Source organism: Bactrocera dorsalis, chromosome 3 (assembly GCF_023373825.1).
Source record: "Bactrocera dorsalis isolate Fly_Bdor chromosome 3, ASM2337382v1, whole genome shotgun sequence".
NCBI lineage: Eukaryota > Metazoa > Arthropoda > Insecta > Diptera > Tephritidae > Bactrocera > Bactrocera dorsalis.
Window position 1 is genome coordinate 52973652 of NC_064305.1, and position 23759 is coordinate 52997410.

Genomic DNA, 23759 nt, shown 5'->3' on the forward strand with positions numbered 1-23759 from the left:
CTTTTTACAGAAAATATCCGTCAGTATCTTAATCTTTTTCTGATAATAGTAAGTCTGTATGTCAAAAATGGTTTGAATTGGGTCAGGCCTTCCCCGACACTTAATCACAAGATTTAGGCTGTTGACATTTCTCTAATCTACTAGATTTAACAAGATTTTGCCACACAAAAATGACATTTGTTGATCTCGTCACGGAGGTGAAATTAGAAAATAAAAAGTAAAAAAATTAAGAAAATATCAAATAAATATAATGTAGAGTGAGACTGACGAAGCCGATCTAATACCGTTGTGTCGAAAAAAATACCACAGCTTCGATTGGCTAGTCAAAAACAGATTTTTTATAAATCTCCAACGACAGTGTGAACAGTCTAGATTAGTAAATACATTAAAGTTAATATAATAATTTTAAATGTTTAGTCGGAATATGTTATAATAAAAATATTTCAAACTTCCGGTTGACTTTGTACCCCATATATCGGCCAAAAGGTGAGTTATCTTGCATATCACATATATGTATAGGCCACAAGAGTAGTATTCAATGGCTATATCTCTACATTGTCTTTTATCGGAAACAACTAAATCTCTATTTTCCAAGTACAAGAGTTTCTCATCTTTTAAGTCCATAAAGTCTGCTAATCGTCAATGCTTGACTTCAATTTCATTTCACATTGCATCGCACATAATTCCATTAATATTTATATGAAAGAGTCGACGACAAAGAACAAGTCAGGAATGACAGTATGTTAAAATAGAAAAATCAAAAATAATTAATTGGAATCGCTCTGCGAAAGGGTTTCTTCGAAGAAACATCAATTGAAATTCGACTTCGAGTATGAATATGTAACTTTTCACAAATACTACTATAAGTAAGAACAGTAAGAAGCATCGAAACCTAACCAAATCGCAATATAACAACACCAGTATTTAAAAAGTCACTTTTCGCGTGTCACTTTGATCAAAGGATCGAAAAAATCCAGATAAAGTCAATGTGGAGGTATACGAGATGAATCTTTTTCAAAACAGCATAGATAATATATGCATATGCAATTTATTACTTTCCCAGTCTAAATGAAAATGGTAAAAATGAAGATATCGTATCTCGGTGAAACAGAGTACAAGGATACAATCAATGACAATGTCAGATAACCTATATATTACCACCAGCAAGCCTTCTGTAGTTCATATATAGTACATACATATGTACATGTACCCAATATGAAGCTATTCATTTATAATATCTATTAGGGTAAAAATTTGGGCATAACAACATAATCTGCGTACCTACGGTTGAAATTAAATACAATGAAACCTCCAACAACCAGACCACAATTTTCGTCCGCTTATAGAAGTGCACGAAGAAAAATTTCACTAAAATATATACTCACACTTCTTAAAGAACTCCTTGATTCTATTTCTTATAAAACTATTTTCAATATAACTTTACAAAGGCGTACTGGAATTCAGTAACGTCATCAAAAAATTATTTAATTTGATACATACATACCATACATACATATGTATGTATATATATACTTCAATTAGGTCTTTGGTCTCTCTATCAGACAATTTCTCAGTAATATTCTCCTCAGTGCCAGTGACATTACCACTTTGACTAAGTATACTCTAGGTAGACAAAGAATATCCGTTTGAACGCGAGCTAAAGTGAGAAAAGCGAAAAATCCCCTCCAAAGGGTTGTGCGCTAGCTTTCGGACCCGACACGTAAAAAACGTCTCCAATGAACAATCATAAACAGCCTTGGATGACAGAGCCCCCTTTTGATGATGACCATGGTAAACGAAATATGAATTACGATTTAAGGGCATGCACTAGGAATGTGTGGTCCCTTGGAAAGAAGCCGCTGCCCATCTGGTTGATGTCTTCCTGAAAATAAAGGCTGACATCACCGCTGTCTAAGAAGCTGTAACTTGAGTAAAAACTAAGATATCTTGATGAAATTTGGTATGCAGGCTTCTTTGTACAAAAAAAGTTCGAGTTCGTAGATGGGAGTAATCGGACCACTACCACGCCCACAAATCGCCAATAACCGAAAACCGATAAAGGGCCATAACTAAGCATTAAATTAATATATAAAACTCATATTTAACACAGAGGATTGTAGTAGCGCGCTCTAATAAGTTTAATGTATATATCTCCTCAACCATCTAAGCTACGACAACCAAATTTGCTCAGCCCAAATATTATTAGAAGAAGTGTGAAAATAGACGAAATCGGATGAAACCCCCGTTCACTTACCATTTAACGGTACTGTTCAAAACTACTAAACACAGAGACGAAAAAGTTTGCCACCGGGATGATATGACAAGGCTTCATTGGGACTGGGGTAAAAATTGGACGATGGGAGTGGCACCGCCCACTTTTTAGTGAAATCCCATATCTCGCGACGCGACTAATCGATTTCGAAAAAATTTAGTCGGTAACATTTTTTTCATATTCTTGTATCGCGGTGGGAAAATGGATGAAATCTTACTATAACCATCGGACTACTTCCCATATAACACAATTTTAAATTCCACTTGATTCTTTCACTTTCCATCACACAAAATCAAAAAGGAATTAATATAACGAGATAAAACTTTTAGACCCCGGTACCTATAGTTAACTTTTGATCGAAAATGTCGGCAATTAAGGGATAATTCTTCTCTTATAATGGTATGTCTGAATGTTGAAAATGAATTGAATCCGACCAATACTTCCCTTAGCCCCATATGCCTAATATAAATATCTTCAAATTTCCGATTGACTGTTCTGCATATATCGGCCGATATGTGAGTTATCTCAATGAAAATAAGAGAGGGAGTTTTATTCATAACAGTGTATTTTTGTGCTTAAAATAGATAAATTTAATTAAAGTATTTCCCCGGCTTTGATTCTTGCAAGTTGCAAGAGTATAAAATGTTCGGTTTCACTCGAACAAGCCCCTTCTTTATTTGTTTTTTCACTATTTGTTCGTAAAACTGTGTACTTATTTTTTTTCAAATTTATCTTTTAAGTATTTTAATTAATTTTTTATAATCTGCTTGTAAACTTTCGATCGACTGACACGCTCAACTTCGCTTCGAATAATGAGTCATAACATGATTGATCATAATCATGATCATCAAATTGATCAATAAGATGTATTGTGTGTATTTTAAGAGGTTTTTGTGTATTTGACTTTTTAAACGATGTCAAACATAGAAGTTGCTTATAAGCAACTTTGAGGCTGAAAGGCTTAAGGGACTATCCATAAATTACGTGACACCTTGAAGGGGGGGGAGGGTATCATTCAGAAGTGACATTGTGTGACAAGGGGCGGGGGGGTCAAAAGCTAATTCAAAATGTGACAACCTATGATAGGGAGGGGAGAGGGGTTAAAAAGTCCTTAAATTCGTGTGACGTAACTTATGGATGTCCCCTAATATACATTGTTCAGGATACAAAAATACATACCAAGAAGTTTCTAATGATATTTTCGCGTTCGAAGCGTATTTATGTATATTTAAATCAACTAAGAGTTAAAATTGGGACTAAACATACATACATATAATAACTAAATACATAAATGGATGAAACCCATATCACTGTGATCAAATTGAAAGGTGAATTTTTTCCATTTCATTTCCTTCAAAGTAATCCCCATCACGTCTTCTTCGATTCAGCTTTTATGTCCTCAGTTGTATCAAAACGGTGTCTTCGGAGTGGTCATGTGAATTTGCAAAATAGCCAGAAGTTACACAAAAGTAAAGGCGAATGCTGTGCTGTGGTTGCGATATTAGTTTAAAATATGGCGAAATGATCCCGAAAAACAAGCATAGCTGTCGCTAACAGTACTACCAACTTACAGAAAAAAATTACCAATGGGGAAAACAAGCGAAGTGTAAATTAAAAATTCACCTTTCAATTTGATCACAGTAGTACATATTTACATTTGAAATAAATATAAACGAGGCTACTCACACAGGGATTGGATCATTGAACAGATTTCTGTTGAATCTAACTTTAGTTAAATACAATTGCTATTTAGAGGAGAGTTGAAATTCGAGAAACTTTCTAATTCAACAAGCACACTACTTACTTATTTACTTATTGATAAATGGTAGGTAACACATTTCTGAACAAAGTTTCCATTATGAATATTTATTTGTGCGTTTGTACGTTTCTACGAGATCCATTATGTCGTAATGTGGAATTGTTCGGGCAGAGGTGGCCTGTAATTTGAACTCATTTTCTGCGCTCAGCCGGCAGCCGGCTGCCTGCAGCGGTTTTCTTCTCAACAATTATCCATTGTGAGTTGGCATTGTTGTGTTAATGAAATAACGTTCCTCTTCTTTGCCCTCCTATTCCGATTCCAATATGTCACATTAGTAACTTGACTACGATGGCGACTCAATTTGCAGTCGCAACAGTTACTGATTTTTTAATTCTATTAAATGACAAAAGACACTTTTACCTTTACGAAAAGCATACCACATACACACACACTTATGAAACATATACATATACATATGTATAAAATATATGTATATGTATGCAACCATTTGGAAAACGAAACTTTTGTATTACGCGGACAAAGTGGAAAATCAGTGGTGGATTATTGCCACAACTCCGGTTGTGGAACTCCATATTGAATTTTTCGCAGTAATATGAATGGTTGAATAACGAGGGGAGTGGTTAAATCTGCGTCAAGGCAATGTGGTTCGTCTCAATGGAAACGTGTCATGTACGCATATGACGTGTTAAGCACTAGCCCAATTTGGACTCGCTTATACATATGTATCATATGCATATATATGTACATACATATGTATGTATGTACTTATAGACATGTTGAATTCAAAGCATCCGGCGGATTGACAAGCCATCCTCACTGAAGTGCTTGCTTCTGCCGCGCCCATTCAACTTACAATCAATTACACCTATGTATGTACGAATGCATACATGTAGAAATACGAACCTTGATAGCAGAATGTTGCCACATTTGTTGAAATTACTGTAGGCTACAACTAGGATTGAGCATATCTAAAGACCGAGTGCTACTAGGTTTTGCTTTTAAGTTGAAGTTTGTTCCTGTTTTTCCTACTTTGCATGAATCAAGGTCGCAGAAGTCTGTTTGTGGTTCCCGTAGAAGTTTTTCCCTGATCTGAAAAAGTTTCATTAAAAAATTAAGCTGGCAATCGCAACTCTTCAATCTTACATTTACATTTGTATAGCATAAATTCAGGAGCTGAATCCTTTCAAAAAGTATGGCAAGTATGTTATTTAATACAATACATGCGTATTACGTATGGTCCTTTATCAAGCCCCGTTCAATTGTGTAAATTTTCGCAACTGTAACTGTATATTATTATACCCATGGCGAGAAGTCAATCTCAAGTGCATGGCCTCGTTGACAAAGACTAACGTCACTTACAACCATGTGCAATTATTGGGGGATGTAGCAAATAAAATATCACTGGTACAAGCTCATGTAAAATAATAACTGTATAAATACATACCATGTCAATGCATGTATTTAGGGTGGAGCTTTATGAAAGAACTTATGCTTTCTGTAAATAAATACATACCTAATAACAAGCCTAGATCTTTATAAGCAAGCGCCGAAAACTTCGTAAACTTCTTCATTCGATGATTTTGCATGTATTATATTATTTTACCGAGAGAGTGAGCAGAAATTTCAGCAGACCTCTTGGCATGTCTCAAATAATATCTATTCTATATTTTCAAAACAGTAAAAGTTATACACAGGTGTTTCTTCAAAAATATGATCTAAGATTTTAACAGCAATTGTAATTCCGATGATAACCTAAGCGTAAAGTACAGCATGATTTTTCAGCGGCACCGAAGCTGTCATACCCTTCACAGGTATATTTTTATAGAATACAAGAGTATAAAAAGATGTTTAGCTTAATTTTGACCGGTCAGTTCGGTCAGGACAGCTATATGAAATGGTCAATACAGGTACATACATATGTATGTATGTATATGAAATAGTGGTCCGATCTGAACAATTTATTCAGATGCGTTGACTAATAATCTGTGCCAAATTTTATGAAGATCCCTTGTCAAATTAAAAAATGTTCCATACAAAGTCTTGAGTTTGATCGTTTGAATTGTAAGGCTGTATGCTATAGTTGTCCGATATTTGACGAGCATTTCCAAAAGGGAGTTCATTGATTGATAAGTAGCAGTACAGTATGTTTGATTAATATTCTGTCTTAATTATATACTCTTTTCCACTTCTTTATAGGTGAACCGTCGGAAGTAAGAGCTTGCGCTCACAACGAATATTTTGAAAGTAGAAATCTTCGAACCAAAGATACTAGCTTGTCGACATAGCGTTGAAAAAGCATTGAATGCATTGATCTAACCTAATGCACAATAATAAATACATATACATACATACATATATATATGTATAGATGTTGACTTGCATGTACATATGTCAGCGCTCCAGCTGCGTAAAGTGTCATTTAATAATCATATTTGTATGTACGCATATCCTATGTACATATACATATGTGTTTGTAATGGTAGAAAATGTGGCAGAGTTACAGAAGCTAACGGTGACACCGCCACCGAACAACCAACCCCATGTGAATTACATGAATTCGCCATCCATTCATTGGAACCGTTCGTTCTTTATTCGTTCATTGAATCACAGCTTTATGTGTTTAAGAGCGTTAGCCTACCAGAGCACAGAACCCTTGGCAGATGAAAAGTAATAATGGCGCAATAATAACTGATTTCTTCCCAATTGAATTCGTTAGCGAAAAAATCGCAAATGTCGCATTTGATGACGGACAATTATGCATGTCTGCTGATTGTCGGTGTTGTTGTACGTGAGCATGATTAATTGGTGGATACAATAGCCCCAATATACATATGTAGGGGCCATCGGAAAATGTCGCTACTTAGACTTGCAAATATAATACATACACACATATATACATATATGGTGATTGATTTCCGCGAAATTTAAATCTTCAATTTGTATTGGGCATTATTGCCCACTGTTGCCCTTAAAATAAATTATAGCTCAGAGTCCAATTTATTGCGGGCATGCTATTTCACCAAAATATAGACATACTAATGAATGTTCTACTCGGCTTGCACTCCTACTCTCTGAAAGCACAACACCTCGGTATAAGGGACGTCATTTCAAGCACGCTCTACAAGAGTATACTCGGGTCTTTAAACTTTGGTTAGTCGCCGCATCTTTTCGTAAAACTTTCGAGCATTACCTTTGTCGACCATCTTGTCAAGCGCTTCATATTCATGCATTTCGGCATCTCTCTTTTTCTGTCTGCAGATGCGTCTTGCTTCCCTCTTCAACTCTCGGTATCTATCCCATCCCGCACATGTTGTGGTCGATCGTAACCTTGCGAGGTAGGCAGCCTGTTTTCTCGCCGCTGCAACACGGCACTCCTCGTCGTACCAGCTGTTCTTTTGCATTTTCCGAAAACCAATGGTTTCGATTGCACCTGTACGTAAGGAGCTTGAAATACCGTTCCACAGTTCCCTTATACCGAGTTGTTGACGAGTGCTCTCATAGACTGCAAGTCGAATTGAAAATCGTTCGGCTATCTGTTGTGATTGCAGCTTCTCGACGTCGAACCTTCCTTGTGTTTGTTGGCGTGCGTTTTTTGCTGCACAGAGGCGGGTGCGAATCTTGGCTGCAACGAGATAGTGGTCCGAGTACATGTTAGGACCTCGGAGCGCACGCACATCTAAAACACTGGAGACGTGTCTTCCATCTACCACAACATGATCGATCTGGTTGGTGGTTTTTCGATCCGGAGACTACCAGTTAGCTTGATGAATCTTCTTATGCTGGAATTTAGTACTACAGATAACCATATTTCGGGCCCCGGCGAAGTCAATCAGCCATTTGGCGATGTTTCCTCGTGGAGGCTGAATTTGCTGACCGTAGCGCCAAAGATACTTTCTTTGTCCACCCTAGCATTAAAGTCGCCAAGCACGATTTTAACATCGTGGCGGGGGCAGCTCTCATAGGTGTGCTCCAAGCGCTCATAGAAGGCATAGCGATATGTTGAAGAACATCGCTTTGATGCGGATTGTGGCTAGACGTTCATTCACCGCAGTGAATGATAGTACTCTCTCTCCCACCACGAATCCAACACCAAACTTGCGCTCCTTTATATGGCCACTGTAGTAAATGTCACAAGGACCTACTCGTCTCTGTCCTTGTCCCGTCCATCGCATTTCTTGGATGGCGGTGATGTCAGCCTTTATCTTCACGAAGACATCTACCAGCTGGGCAGCGGCACATTCCCAATTAAGGGACCGGACATTCCAGGTGCATGCCCTTAAATCATAGTCCTTATTTCGTTTGCCATGGTCGTCATCAAAAGGCGGGTCTCTCATCCGAGGCTGTTTTTTCCTTTTCATTGGGGGAGTTTTTTACGTGGCGGGTCCCAAACCCAGCGCACAACCCTATGCAGGGGATGTTTCGCCTTCAAACGGATGTTTTTAAGCTACCCAGAGGATACTTATTCAAAGACCGGAAGTCGTGAGCTGCTTGGGTCATATGTAAAAGAATCATTTCTGGCCACTCCCAAGTGAATGGCGATCAGAGAACTTTCCTCACTTGCGTGAACTTCTACACTTGACTCCATTATTATAAATATAAAAAAAAAATATGTTGAAATTTGATTAGAAATACGAAAAGTCTTTTTCGACTACCCAATATTAGTTCGAATATATAGGAATATTTTGGAAGCATTGCACACAGCAGTGCAATATTAAACCGGAAACAATGAAGTATGTATGTGCGTACAATTTCAAACTGATGCTTCCTCAAAAAGAATACAATTTCTAAATATTGGGAATGCAGTTCTATTATACAAACGCAACCAAATACGCAGCGCAATGAATCATAACTGGTTCAGTAATCAGTCGATGAATATTACATCACGTGCTTCCCAAACGACTGATGCTATAACCTTTCCAGCCGACCTTTTCGACTTTTCACGCTTGAGGACTGGATCATCATGTGCAGTCCACTAGGCTGATTATCGATTGGACTCCAGTGTGAATTGATGGAGCCATGCCAGTTGACCTTTTCGTCTTTCCACGATTGAGAACCGGTTCATCATGTACAATCCACTAGGCTGACTGTCGATTGGACTCCCGATAGAGCCGTGTTTCTATTGTAATACATCGACACAAAAACTCGGTTTTATTATATAATATATAAAGAGCACTCAAAACCTCCTCAGAATCAGTAATTCATTATTTTTGTTGGCTTATGAACTTGCGTGGACCCATTTTCCACAGAGCTTTCGCCTCTTTATGACGTCCACTGTCTTTATTGTCCTCGGTGCACATTTCGCCTCTTTCAAACTCCCAACCAGTGCCGGATTAACCACGTAGCAAGAGTAGCAAATGCTACGAGCCCCGCGCTCCAACTGACCGTAGTTAAAAAAATATCAATTTAGATGGAGTGTAAAATATCCTTGCATGATTTAAACGCGACGCACTTAGGCTATGCTTTACTTCCATCTTCCACCTGAAAATTTAAAACTCGATTTTACGAACTTCTCGATTTTTCGTAAACTTCTCGATTTTACGAACTTCTTAACTTTAATGCTCTAATGTTTAAATATAAATATTACGAGTATAATCGATATATTCAAATTAGTATCTATGCAAGGTACATTTCTACCCTTCAAGCGTCCAGATTTTTATTTTTTATTAATATCCATTAATTTTTATATCAAAATAAAGTTAAATTTCTGCCGAATACCGCTATTGTGAATTTTTATTAATTAAATAAATATTTTCATAAAATAAAATAAAAAGAAAATCATTATCGAATATCTCTAGATTTTGTATGCTTCATGGCCGTCAAAAGAAACTAAGTATATTTATTAAATTTTTACAATATCCAATTTTGAAACGGATATCGGCCACTAGGTGGTCAGCCCGAGCTGATGCTACGAAGGCACTTTTATGTGGTTTATCCCTATTGAGCAACTATTGGAAGACACTTTCAATAACGTGGATCATAAAGGGGAGTGCCGTAATAAAACTTACTTTCAACGTTGAATAAATTAGAAACGGATTAATGACAATTACGTGTACCGAAGTCCTAGAACGCTCGCCCTTTATGAATCATTATATGGCTACGTCCAAGCAATGCGATCCACTTTTTCAGATATTGAGGCAAGAGCCAAAGATCTGACATACCGTGAAGAATATCAGCAACAGACATCACTACGAATCAAGCGAAATACAAAGTACGGTCATTTCAGCGGCTCTACTACTCTCGACGACTTTGTTGAAAATTAAACACCTGGACAACGTTTCGAATTTGAGGTGTTTATTGTCATTATTGATAACGTACTGTCTGCTTTAACTAAACATATGAAAGCATATAATAAAATTACTAGTTCTTTTGAAGTATTTCGACAGCTAAAATCTCGTACAACAAGAGATTTTGGAAAAATCTTCTAGTATGGTCAGTGCTTACGAAGATGATTTGGAGAACAGCCTAGGCGGCGAATTAGTGCAGTTCGCAGAGCTACTGAAAACAGATGTGGCTACTGTTATTGACAGCAAGAAACAGGAGCCTCTGGAACAGCAATATTATAAACTTTTATTAAATAATTCTTTAGAATCGTGTGACCCAAACTTAGAAATTGCTTTACGAATTTACTAACATATCTTTCATGATCACTAACTGCAGTGGCGAAAGTTCTTTTTCAATTAAAACGTATTAAAAATGAATTAAGGAACACGATGGGCAAAGAACGTCTTAATCATCTCACTTTGTTGAATATAGTGCATGAATTGCTTAAAGAAGTCGAAAGTATTATCTCTAGATTTGTCTATAATAAATCCAGAAAAGTTTATTTGTAACATTTTTGTTTAATTTAGTACCCTAAACTGCTACAGGCCCCGCTCTAGTTTAATCCGGCACTGGTCCCAACCAATATTCCGGAGCATCTGACAAGTTACAGTCAATTTGTATGGCCATGCAATGTGCTGATGGAAGACACTTCCTCCTATTGGCCAAAGTTTGCCGCTAACTTAAGGTCTAATTGTTTTGGTCATAGTTGATTGATCGCTGCCAAACCCACCGAAAGCCTAACAAAATCATCCTGACCGTTAATCCTGGCTGGTTCCTGTTTACGCTGGTTCAACGCGATTGGACCACCACCGTTCTTCTACTGAAGAAATGCACCATGAAGTTGTCCACGAATATTTATTAGCGCTTATAATACCATTGAGTATACGATTTAATTGAGTTTTTTTTTTTGGAATTATTGTTAATAAGGTTTCAATTTTAATAATTGTGGTAAGCCGCATATTCTAACAACCACTGGATATATAAATATAGCTGGGTAATTATTTATAATTGTTTTTCTACTAGAAACTTAACCTTATCAACCCATGTCCCCTTGCAAGAATTTATTTTATTAGGCTGTTCTAGAGTTAATATTCCACAAAATCTGTAATTAACCAATATTTGTCATACTAGGCTTTGACAGTTTTTAAGCCAGTTAAATTTATCTGTTTGAACTGTGCCTAACATTAATAGTTCTTCTAATTATAAATTGCTTCCTTCATAGCTCAATTATCTGAATGTGTTCGCTGAGGTTTATATTGATTTAATAAGATAATTCCAAGTTAATTTTGGTCACTATTTTTCGATTTATTTAATGACGCTTGCACTGCAAACATTTCTGCAAATAAGAAAGATTTTATGGAACTAGAATAAGCATGCGCGCACCAGCCTTTAAATGTTACCAGAAATTGATACAGAAAATGTGTTGTATTAAGGTATAATACAGCGTACATACACACATCCATACAGTTGGCAAAAGTACAAGCGCTATATGCTACCAAAACATAAAAAGACGCGTTCGTTTCGGCGGGCGTTAGCTATCAGTGGATCAAAACTTTGAAGTGCTAACCATCTGCTACGCGACAACAGACGCCTCAGAAAATAGCAACCAGCTATCAACATAGCCATCTACAAATACAACACTTATTTGTATTATTTGTTTGTGTATAATGATAAGTGAGTTGGGCAATTGCCACTCAGTTCCATGAGCACAAGAGTTATCTCACTCACTCCTGAATTAAGTCCATAAGCGAGAGGAGCGCCGAGTCGAAGGAATCAGTTTGATTGAGTGGATTGGGCGTTGCTTAGCTGAACACACCCCTTTCACCAATTGCGGCAATAGCCATATCTTATATACATATATGCAAGTTGCATGTGTGTGTGCGAGGACGTTCACTGACACAACAGATACAATCAATTAGATACATATGTTTATTTATATATACTAACAAATATATCTGGGTATCCGCATGTGGATACAACAATAAATATGGCCTTTCAATATGATGCTTGTTTGTAAGTTCGTTGGTATGTAATTTGTAAATACCGTTAGTACATGCAAAACTGCATACATACATTAACCTACATACAGTTATGGACAGAGAAATGGCACACTTCTAAAATAAATTAATCATATCAATTATTAGTTTGGGAAAAATTTAGAATACTGTCTCAATGATTTCGGGAATAATTTCTCTATTATTTTATTAAATATGTGCATCGCAATAATTTCCTACGTTAGTGTATGTATACTTACTTTTTTGTTGTTACTTCTTACAATCACATTCTAACGAAATTTGATTGGACAAAGAAATAGAACACATTTGGTTAGTGTAAAAATACTCATTAGATATTAATTGACAGTCGAGGAAAAAAAGACATTGTTTTAACTATCGCCGTTAAATAAAATTTAAATACTTAAAAAACTGCTAGAAATTTGCATTGTCCTCTGAAAAAAAGAAGAATGATTTCTGACCTACAAAAAAGTCAAAACTTCAACTCAGATTGCCAAAATTATGAATTGTTTGAGAAAAATGCATGTAAAACAACGAAACATGCTGATAGCCATCATCAGAAAAATCAAGGCTGATACTTTTAAGCCTTCTCGGGAATTATGGCTTGAACGAAGGCGTCTCAATTATCCTCAATTTTTTGGACGAAACATTTAGAAAAAGACGTACATTTTTGGGAAAAAGTATTTTGGAGCGATGAAACAAAGGTGAATCGTATTGGATCAGATAGCAAACCATTTGTTCGTCCCCATATGTCAGGCATATAACTCCAGATGCACAACAAAAATCCTTAAGCACGGCGGAAGTATAGTAGCATGATCTGGGGAGCACTTTCCCGGTATGACGTTGAAACATTGATGAGGATTGATGGCAAGATGCTCCAATTTTCATACATTAGAATTCTCAAAAATTCTATGGAATCATTCGCGTTCGAATCGATGCCTGTGAAGCAGTTTTTTATGAGTGACAATAAGCCGAAGCACGCAGCTTAAAATGTGAAGATTTAGCTCACTGCAGAAAGTATTGGCGTCCTGACTGGTCAGCGCAAAGTTTCGATGTAAGCCCACTTAAATTTTATATAACTATTTTAATCCATTTTGTTTCATGTTTATATTAATAATAAACGTCGTCTTAATTCACGATCAAAGTGTGCTATTTCTCTGTCCATGACTGTATATGCACGACTTTGTACACTCTTGCAGCAATGCTGCTGTTGACATTTTGAATAAATTTTAATTGAATTCACACAATGAAACTGTTTACTTAACTTGCCACTTTGTGCAATGAGCTTGTGATCCACGTATTCCAATGTGATGTTATGTGAATATACATTGTATGTACATACATACATAAGTATATTTTTAATGTGCTTCGTTTTATATACATGCACATACATATGTATGTATCAACTGACAACCACGAAATATTTGTTATTGTATACATACATACAGATACGCTTAAATGCATGTAACGATGACAACGAGCTTAATAGAACCACACGGCAAAAATAACAAGTATCTAACTATTGTCCATGAATAGTGCGGATTCACAAGTGAATGTGGACATGAATAAATAATTGAAATCACAATTACAAAAATAAATACAAAAAGGTAAATTGAAATATCATGCGGATACGAATTTAAAGTATCTTATACTATGTTCAGACCGACACTTAATCACACGATTTCGGCTGTTGAATGGATTATCCCACTAATCTTAAAAATTTATCAAGATTTCGCCATACAAAAATGACAGTTCCAAATCACTTCATTGAAATGATTTGAAACTGATCCACGCTAAATCTGTCCGTGCGACTCTGATTTTGCGCAATATACTTGTCAGCACTGGAAAACTGTTACATTATCACAGCTGATTTAGACACTACAAAGGGAAAAAAATGTAAACAAACAAATTTTTTTTAAAGCAATGAATCTAATTTCACCTGAAAATCGACCAAGCAAATGAAAAAATGCATCCATTATTTCTATTATATGGAAAATATTAAAAAAAGACGGCTTTTATTTCAAAATACTATATGACAATCTTTTCTTTTGATAAATATTAAGCGATGTGAATTCATGAATGACAATAACAGCTGTTTTTTGATCTTTCTAACGGCAGTGAGAACACTGTTGGATTATGAAATGCTTAAATGTAATCTAATCTTTGAAATTTTCGGTCTGAACATAGTATAAGTGCGATTAGCCCGTTCGCTGGTTACATCGAATTTAGGAACTCGCGAAAGTCAATGTCACACAGCCATATACTGAAGTAGATATATGTACCTGTAGCATATACTCTTGTCAGAAGTCCAACTCAGCAGACCGAATCTCAGAGAATTCATCTCGAAATGTGGAATTGTGGTTGATATTATTGATAAATAAAAAAACGTCAATGTGGAATTCTATATTTTATATTGATATTGCTCTTCAAATCGAAGCCTTTTAAATTGTTGAGCACTTGTGGAATTGTCTACAAATCAACTGCAACTGACCCGAAAAAATTATTCATTTGCATGTTCAGTGCCAAATACACGCAGTTAACAGGCTCCTGTGATTAGCAGTCTTCACTCCAAAGTCGTTTTCCACCAAGCTGTGATTGACATCTAAAGTCTTGAGTTAAGACGCATTTAATTTTTGTAAGTTGTAATTTAAGTTTTGAAAAACATTAAAACCCAGTTTGAAATATTTGAACAGTTCTGATTTTTGTAATCCTTAAGAATTACTTGGTACGATTGTTATCAGTAGCCAAGTCTTTCACTAATTTCATTCAACGAATAAAATATATGTATATAGTACATATATATATAAACGTAAATGTTCATTATATCTTACTGAAATGTTAAATATGAATACCACAGTCAAACGTCTCTGATACTAACTTTTGCACAACGAAAGATTCTTTGTAACGAATAAATTTCAGTAACATCGCAATTGCTTTCAATTTTGAATAGGTATTTCTCTCATTATAGCTTATTCCCTAAACGACGAAAAAGACAAAACTGTGTTTAGAGGAAGTGCCGTATTAAAAATTCGAAGATAAAAATCAATAAACATAATGTTATCTCTAAAACTGCAACTGTGATGGTGGCTAATATTGGAAGCTTAAATTACTTGTTGTTTGGAAATCAAAAAATCTGCTGTGATTCAAGGACAAAAAATCGCTGAATGTTAATAATGACAACAAGGAAATAGTATGAACGTCAAGCGAAATTTACGTAAAATTACTTCTGAAGCTGAAAAAAAGTTCAGTTTTCAAAAAAGAAGCATTGTACATTTTTTCATAAATCCACCGCGCATCCCAAGAATGTGAAAGAAAACTTGAAAAATATAGGGCTTTTCTATATTCCCTCCAACTTCTGCCCAGTATTACGGATAAGGAGCTAAGGTATTATCACAGAATGTTAATAAATAAATTAATGTATGTACATATGATATGTTATTATGTAAAATATGTTATTAAAATAACTTAATGAGATCAGCTAACACTAGAATTAAAAAAATAATAAATTAGATTAAATTTATGAACGAATTTATGATCGAACGCAAATGCTCGTATTCGCAATGAGCTTAATTCATTCACACTTACAACCTCAGCACCGCAAAAGTGGGAGTTCGGCCGCTTAGCCACTGTATGGTATTATCGGCAGCAGATGCTACTCATTTGCTACATTCATCGATTTTAGTCCGGAAATACTTGGAGTCAGGTGAATAACTGTGCATGTGTACATTAACTACGCCTACCTGCGACTTCATTAGGATAATTACAGTATTCGTGCGAAATACAAGATCTCAACGGTCTGCACTGTAGTTAACACCGGTCACGCCTTCATCTGGCATCTAGCCACATCACCACGACGCTTTGTAAGTACGAGTGCGGAGCGCTTACATCCACTCTTTTTTGCATTTGAATGAATAATATTTGTAGATTTCAACTGAAGTAAATACCAAAAAGCGTTGATATGTACATATATGTATATGTATGTATGTACATATGTACTGTAAGTTTCAGTGCGTTTCAGCATTCTAAGCTGTTCCTCAGTTTTAAATTACATTTTGAGTCCTCATATCAAATCCTTGTGTGTTCTGCTCACAACCGCCCAACTACTCAGCTTGTGCATATTTTGCTATATCTTGATTATCTGCTGATTGCTCTGACTGTGCCAGGCGCCGCCCGCTACCTGCGCGCCTTCTTGACTCCCAGTTGAGCACCAACGCGAAACTACAAAACCGGAGCAAGCTCGCACACACGCCAAAACGCTGCTGCTGTGACAGAGGTCGTGTGCGCTACTCCCCAATTCAAATCCATTCAAGTATAAGAAGTCAATCAGCTTCAAATGTGAAGGTTTTTCACTTTGCCAAATTGAAAGTGCGCCCGGAATCAATCGCCTTCGTCACTCCTTTTTGCATCTCGACAAGACGGTAGGCAAATCCACCCCAAGACATCGCACAAGAAACCCACACCACAACAACCCATTGGCTTGGATTCTTTGTCGCTGACATTCTCAAAGTAGCAACAAGCTTTGGCGTATATGTTGTTGTGTATCGACACGTGACAACGCTGCCGCCTTCATGCTGCGCAGCTCATTCTTCAATTACCCTTTCACAGCTCATCGTCGGCATTATCGTAATCGCATCCTAATTGCAAGAAAATTACTCCCACGTGTTTGTGTAACCCGATCATCAAAGCGCATTTTTGAACATCATCAGCGACACCGACCAACCGGTTACAATTACGAAGCAACGCATGGATGAGCGGTCAGGAGAGTACTTGTATGCACCGCAACTTGTTGGACATCGTGTGCACAGAAGCTCATGACAAGAAGAAACAAAGCCGTTTTCGCAATGTCTGGTAAGCAGCCATCTGTCAATTAAGTACTGTTTAAAAAATAGGTTCTTTATCGATAGAAAGAGTAGTGGTTAAGTTAACCAGAACTTAACTGACAGATTACTGCTAATAGTGAGGAAACGGCCCTCCTTTGAATAAAAGCGTATGAATGTTAGGTATTAGTCTACTTTATTGAAAAATCCGCAAAACATTAGTATGTAAATATAATGTAAGATTCCCCATAGGAAATATTAAGAAACTTGAAAGTATAATTTTGAGAGATCAAATTAGTTAGTTTTCATCTTTTGTGAATGTTCCGATTCGGACAAACTTGAGCTAATGAAATGGAGTTGCCAATTATCATGACCTTTCACTGCAGGAGAAACATAGATCATAAAGTTGAAATAACAAAAGACTTTATCTTCGGTTGCATCTAAGCTAGGATACAATCAGTTTGTACGGCAGATATATACTATAGCGGCCGGATCTGAAAAATTTATTCGGAGGTTTGGGCGTTGTCTTCGGCAATATTCTATAAAAAATTTAGTAAAGATATCTCGCAATTAAAATACATATATACTTAGTTTCCCTTACGATAATTTCATATTGATTCAGTTGTGGTAGCTATATGCTATAGTAGCCCGATATCGGCGGGCAGCGTCTTCTTGGAGACGTGTGTCAAATGTAAGGACGATAGCTCAAAAACTGAGGGACTGTGGACATTGTATATCGTATCAGGTGTCATGTCTTGAAAAAAACGAAGACTAATCACCGACTGATCAGTCTAGACTCTAGAGCACTTTTTGCCAAACATTTGGAGGTTTCAACACATTGAGTGTCTAGGGGATTTGACAAAAATCTTCTCTGGGCTCTAGTTTTTTGTTTTAAAGCGTCTAAAACAATATATATTTATTTCTGAGCCATTCCCGATCTGCTTTATTGTTTACTTTGGATTTTTAATTGTTTTCGCACGTCGCACGTTTTTGTACGATATGGGCCTGCACGACGTGGCGCTCAATGTGTTAATATGTGCTCTACATACGAGTAAAATGCTTGTCGCTTCTTCACCTTTGCTGCTTTTGTAGGGTAAATTTCTTACAACGCGGTCGTGAATATTCGCTTTACGCAATCTGTTACGGAAAGTGTGTACTTAGAGGGACTTCTTGTCTTCTTTTATAAGCTGTATTTGAATAGATAAGAAATGGAAATATCCAGCCAGCAATGTAACCAGCAATAGCTTTTCATATTGCAACCATGCTTTTATTAAAATTTTCGGCAATGTATCACCGCATGTGGTCATCATTTGATTTATTGCAAATGGATTATGGCTGAACGCTTCCCATTAGTTAGTTGGTTAAACATTACCATTTTCAAGATCTTTTTATTTACTTTAAAAGAAAAATCGCATCAATATCCCAAAAAAATTAAATAAAAAAGAAGGTTAAAGTTAAGTTAAAGGTTGTCTTACCAATTCAATTTTACAATTTAAAAAATAAAGAACTCTTGCGCCTTTAGTGAATTTTTGTAATTTATTTTCAAATTTTAATTCAAAAACACTGATTGTTGCACTTACTTATTTTTTCTTACTTTTTATACGCTTTATAACTGAGCATTTTTATAAAATGCTTCGTAAATTTCTTGTTAGACAAGCAAGTGCCATTAAAATCTTTTTTACCTACTGTACACTATGAGCAAAAATATTAAGACTTTGTTCATAATTTAAAAATTCTTAGTTTAATCTTCAAAATCTTTGTCGCCCCCTTGGCCACACTTGTGCCAACCTTTTTCCAATCCTGGAAACAGTTGTTGAAGTCAATTTTTGGAATCGCCTTAATGTGCGTAATGTCTTCAAGTGACCTCAAACGGTTTCGCCGCAGCGTTAGAGTTTGCTGAAAAGCTAAAGGTCCCACGGAGCTGAATCAGGCGAATACAGTGCTTGCGGCACGATATTAGTTGAAAATTTTGAGAAAAACTCACGGAGAATCAATGCATTATGCCACGGTGCATTATCGTGGTGCAAAAAAGAAGAGATGTCGACCCATAATTCCGACCTCTTTTTAGGAATAGGTTCTCGTAAACAACGCATAACACTCAAATAGTATTCCTTGTTGATAGTTTGGCTATTCGGAAGGAAATCGGAGTGCACTAGACCTCCAAAACCGAAGGAAACTGTCAACGTCACCTTAAGTTTTGACCTGCGTTGAAGTTTCGGATTTGATCGTTTGTTTTCGGGTCGTAAGGATAGATCCAAGACTCATCGCCAGTAATAATACGTTTCATGGCATCGGATAGCATTGTTTCACAGATCTTAACACGACGCGGTAATTGAGCGATTTCGGACCTAATCGTGCTTTCACTTTTCTCAGGACGAAATGATCTTTCCAAATGATTTTCACTAATCCTTCCGATTCCAGTAAGATCTCTGACTGTTAATCGTCGATTCTCCAGCATTGTTTCATTGACGTGTTGATCATCAGTTTTTGTTGATGGCCGTCCTGAACGTTTGAATAATTTGTACCAATCAAAAACAATTGATCGCCAATAACAATTATCACCAAAGTACTTTTCTAACATTCTGAACGATTCGGCAGCAGAAATTTTCATGGAACTTCTTTGTTGAATAATTTCACTCATCGTAAAAGTCGCCGAATGCACTTTATGTACTGCAGAAGGACAAGCGTGTACTAAACACTAATGATTATTTTGATGTGACATTTGGCACAGTTGTCACTGAAAGTCATACCGACCTAAAAAAATATTTCGACGAATGGATGTTCGCGTGAAATTTAAATTAAAAAGTCTTACTATTTTTTGCTCACATCTCGCTTAGTTTTAGGTGATGCAAACAACCGTTCGGTGAACGAAACTATTATCTAACTAAAGGCTTAACTATAATATGCATAAGCTGCCGTATGTTACTGTCAAAAAATGAACGAAAAGCATGTCAAATGCATAAAGAACGGAGAGTAGGCTTTTGAATGACTATAATGTACTCATATGCAGAAGAGAAAATGGCCAATAAACAATTTGTGTATTGATTTTATATTTCGTTTGGATTTTGCAAAAATGAATAGAAAATTAAAATATTTAAAAACAATTAAAATGCTTACTTCTGTTTTAGACTAAATATGCATATTAACCAAAATTAATGAAATTAAAAAGGAGTTCGGTCATGTTCAATGAGGGAAATTAACAGGAAAAGAAATTAGGATGGTTTTTTTGTACGATTCCTAGAAATGAAGAGGATTGACCACATCGATTTTTTTTATTCATAATTCAAAATGATGTATGTATCTGTTGACAAAACATTCGTCGTCCTTCATTTTCAAATTCAAAATGATGTATCTGTTGACAAAAAGTGAAAACAACTGATTCCGTACGCAAAATGCGACCAGCTTCGCATTTTCCTTATGCAAATGACGTTTGAAAAAACTTAACGAAACTTGATGTAAAGTACATTATAAAGGGTGATTTTTTAAGAGCTTGATAACTTTGCAAAATCTCATCGGTTCTTTATTTGAAACGTTAGATTGGTTCATGACATTTACTTTTTGAAGATAATTTCATTTAAATGTTGACCGCGGCTGCGTCTTAGGTGGTCCATTCGGAAAGTCCAATTTTGGGCAACTTTTTCGAGCATTTCGGCCGGAATAGCCCGAATTTCTTCGGAAATGTTGTCTTCCAAAGCTGGAATAGTTGCTGGCTTATTTCTGTAGACTTTAGACTTGACGTAGCCCCACAAAAAATAGTCTAAAGGCGTTAAATCGCATGATCTTGGTGGCCAACTTACGGGTCCATTTCTTGAGATGAATTGTTGTCCGAAGTTTTCCCTCAAAATGGCCATAGAATCGCGAGCTGTGTGGCATGTAGCGCCATCTTGTTGAAACCACATGTCAACCAAGTTCAGTTCTTCCATTTTTGGCAACAAAAAGTTTGTTAGCATCGAACGATAGCGATCGCCATTCACCGTAACGTTGCGTCCAACAGCATCTTTGAAAAAATACGGTCCAATGATTCCACCAGCGTACAAACCACACCAAACAGTGCATTTTTCGGGATGCATGGGCAGTTCTTGAACGGCTTCTGGTTGCTCTTCACCCCAAATGCGGCAATTTTGCTTATTTACGTAGCCATTCAACCAGAAATGAGCCTCATCGCTGAACAAAATTTGTCGATAAAACACATTTCGAACCGAACACTGATTTTGGTAATAAAATTCAATGATTTGCAAGCGTTGCTCGTTAGTAAGTCTATTCATGATGAAATGTCAAAGCATACTGAGCATCTTTCTCTTTGACACCATGTCTGAAATCCCACGTGATCTGTCAAATACTAATGCATGAAAATCCTAACCTCAAAAAAATCACCCGTTAGTAGCAACATACAATTTGTGTGTATTCGGACAGTTGCTTACGCTGGCTTAAGCTAGCTTATGCACATTGTACATAGTTAGGCCTTAACATGTTGTAAGAGTATTATAGGCTAGCCAGTGAAAAACGCAAAATCGTGGGTCGTGTCAGCTTATACGACCTATCTTATGGGCGTACAATGTACATAAGTGAACAGTGAAAACGCTACTCCCTTCTCTCTGACGTGACGATGACGTGAGAATCCGCGACTTTTGGATTTTGCCGCCGCAAACGTCGCAGCTGATTGCTCTCTCACAACGCAGGGTTGCCAATACCGATATACTGCAGTAATTATCAACTTTTATAATTCAATCTGTTTGAAATTTTCTTAAAATAACTCAAAATCAGAGTCGAATGCTATTATTTATAAATATATAAACTGTTTTTAATAGTTTGTTTTCAGTGTTGATATTTTATATTGTAAAAAATTGTAATTGAAAATATAGATGTGCTCAAAACTATATATGCGTATTGAGCAATGGCAACACTGTTCAAATAAAACAAAAAAAAGATGGCACATTTCTGCGTTTTTACCACGGGCTCAACTTTTAACACATTTGCTCGCTAATAGTAGAAACACTCAAAAACGCTTCCTTCCTTCCTTCCTTTTCCTTCCTTATCGGCAAAATGAGTGCACAGTCAAAAACGTGGTAAAAACGCAGAAATCAGCCATCTTTGCTTTGTTTTCATTTGAACAATGTTGCCATTGCCCAATACGCATATATAGTTTTGAGCACATCTTTGTTTTCAATTACAATTTTTTACAATATAAAATATCAAAACTGAAAACAAACTATTAAAAATAGTTTATATATTTATAAAGAATAGCATTCGACTCTGATTTTGAGTTATTTTAAGAAAATTTCAAACATATTGAAACACATTGAACAGATTGAATTATAAAAGTTGATAATTACTCCAGTATATTGATATTGGCAACTCTGGGTTGTGAGAGAGCAATCAGCTGCGACGTTTGCGACGGCAAAAATCCAAATGTCTCGGATTCTCACGTCAGCGTCGCGTCAGAGAGAAGGGAGTAGCGCTTTTCACTGTGCAGTTACATTGCGCGCCCATAAGATAGGTCGTCCCAGCTGACACGACCCACGATTCTGCGTTGTTCACTAACCAGCCTATAAGAACGGCCGCTGAGGAAGGTAGCAGCGTTTTTCGCTGATCACGCCATTACATAAGTATATATTTACATATCACAACTGTCGAAGAACTCCAGAAACGCGAAAGTATTCAGTGTCAGAAATACATACTTATGTTCCCTGCCAACACCATTTTTCCGATTTTCGATTCACTTTACACCGTAAATATCAGTCAATATATGCGTATGTGATATTTAAATGATTTTAATGAAATTGCATGGCCATGTTTGGACACTTTGGTGGTTGGAATTTTTTTCGAAAAGTGTGCGTGGTACCAGCATAACTATTATACCAAGTGCATCCCAAAATACTGATACCATAACCTTGCCAGCCCACTTTTGCGTCTTTCCACCCTTAGGGATCTGTTCATCGGCTGATTCTCGATTGGGCTGCGGTATGAAATGATGAAGGCATGTTTCATCCATTGTCACATATCGACGCAAAAATTCGGATGCATTACGATTAAAGAGTTCGATTTCGTCCATCTGCATATCTAGTGTTATTGTAAATTATACTTATACGCATGTAAAATTTTACACAAATTATTGCTTGCACAGACAGACGAGACACGCATTCAACAATAATATTTTTTTAGTAGAGTAGTAGTCACTTTATATACACCCCGATTAGTTTTAAGTGCTATAACAAATGTAATAAATATGCTGAAAAAACTAGTATAATCCGCGCAACATGTTGCGATTGTATAAAAGTGTAAGGAATCAGTATTTCGAATACTAAAAGAGTTGTTTGCATTGAGTTATATATCCGAAAAGCTAGATGACGCTGCAAGAAGACAACAATAATGTGCAAACCATAAAAAATGAAAGCTAGATGGCACCACGGTCAATGACGGTAAAAATCTGCCAACTAGATGCCGCTGTACGGAAATAACATCATTGGCAGCGGAGAGAATGTTAATAAAAGAAAAGGCGAGAACGTAAAATAATAGCAGAGAACGTCTGCTATAAACAGAGAACGTTTATCATAAAG

General features: G+C 36.4%; 1 protein-coding gene across 1 annotated transcript in view; it reads left to right on the forward strand.

The window, feature by feature from the left end:
• LOC125777085 (uncharacterized) overlaps nt 1-22729 on the forward strand; it is a 212686-nt gene extending 189957 nt beyond the window's left edge. The window contains exon 2 of the mRNA XM_049450974.1: nt 22190-22729. The gene's annotated coding sequence lies outside the window, so the exon portion shown is untranslated. The remainder of the gene's footprint in view (nt 1-22189) is intronic.
• Nucleotides 22730-23759: the final 1030 nt, after the last annotated feature.